The following is a 1,604-nucleotide window of genomic DNA, read 5'->3' on the forward strand; positions in this document are numbered from 1 at the left end:
TGGATGAAATCGCCCATTATCCATTAACTAATATTTAAAATCACAATGTACGACAACTGTTGATTAAGTTCACCTCATTTGTACAAGTCAGTACGTGGCTCAAGGACTATTTTTAGCTAGAGATATGAGACCATCATCCAGGACGTTCTTTGTAGGGACTTCAAAATTTTCTCACGTCTCAAGCCTATAGCAGACCGATTAGGTCAAGCCGAGGGTCGGGTGTGACACAGTAGTTAGCCTGCCCGGACTGTTAATTTTAAAAGTATATTTTTCGCGTCCTGTAGCCTGCAGAAATGCGGTCCGCACTTTTTTTTTGGGGGGGGGGGGATGATTATATGAATGACAAAAAAATCCCACTATTCGATTAGAGTAGCCCAAAAGTTCGAGGTTAGATACCTTCCTCTGGTCTATCACTTCCAAATTAGAGGTGGTTATGCGCAGAGAGCCCTTGTATAGCTTTATATAAAAAATGTAAAACGAACAAGTTAAACAAGGTAAAGCTGGTGGTGGCAATAGAAGCTTTTCTGATAAATTGTTTGTTTTAGAGCAAAGCCACGTGTCTACCGTGGTGAATCGAACCCCGGACTTTAGCATTATAAGTCCTTAAACTTACCGCCGTCCCGTTGAGAGTGAAAAAAAACAACAACATGTTTTTGGTCAGAATCCGTTCGTCCGACTCTGATGATGTTCTTTCGTTTCCAAAACGCAACGTTGAATAACTGAATTATGGTTAATGATTTTCAGAAGGTAAACGGTAAAAATCAATTGATTAATCGAACACTTGACCTAGATTATATTTCACGTTACAGTCGTGGTATTATGTATTACGTGTTTATAAAGAATTATCAAATATTTTTAAATGATTAGGCAATTAGGTCGCAAGACGTTAACGTCATAATAACGAACCAAAACATCAATATAATAATGTAACAATAAGATACAAACGTTCAGTGCTTTCTCTTTATGGTTAATCAACTTTAACTTATCGCTTTATCGTTTTCATTAATTCCAATTTATTATGAGTGCGTTTCGTTTTTGTTGTTGTTGTTTTATTCGAAAAATTAACGTCAAGTTATCCTTTTATCTGGCTAATTTCAATTAGATTTGCGTTCTTTTTATAATTAAATAAAATCATCCCCTTCTCTGGATAATAAACTAAATTAGAGTTAACGTTTTTGTTTTGGTTTTTGGTTAATTAACTATAAAATATCGCCTCTTCTGGTTAACTAATGTCAGGTTATCAAATTTTTCTGGTTGCTTTTCAGTTAATTCCCAACCACCCACCCCAGTGACTCAGCAGAAAGTCTGAAGGCTTATAACGCTAAATACTGGGTTTCGATGATCATGGTGGGCACAGCACAGATAGTCCATTGCGCTTAACACAAAACAAAAAAAAATATTTTGGGATATACATATTCAGATATCTTAATACAGTTCGCTGAATTCCAGGTAAATGATTTTATCCTGGGTAAGATGTAATAACTTGTATTTTTTATTATTAACAAGATAAATGATTTTATCCTGGGTAAGATGTAATAACTTGTATTTTTTATTATTAACAAGATAAATGATTTTATCCTGGGTAAGATGTAATAACTTGTATT

This window comes from Limulus polyphemus, unplaced genomic scaffold, assembly GCF_000517525.1.
Source record: "Limulus polyphemus unplaced genomic scaffold, Limulus_polyphemus-2.1.2 Scaffold7094, whole genome shotgun sequence".
NCBI lineage: Eukaryota > Metazoa > Arthropoda > Merostomata > Xiphosura > Limulidae > Limulus > Limulus polyphemus.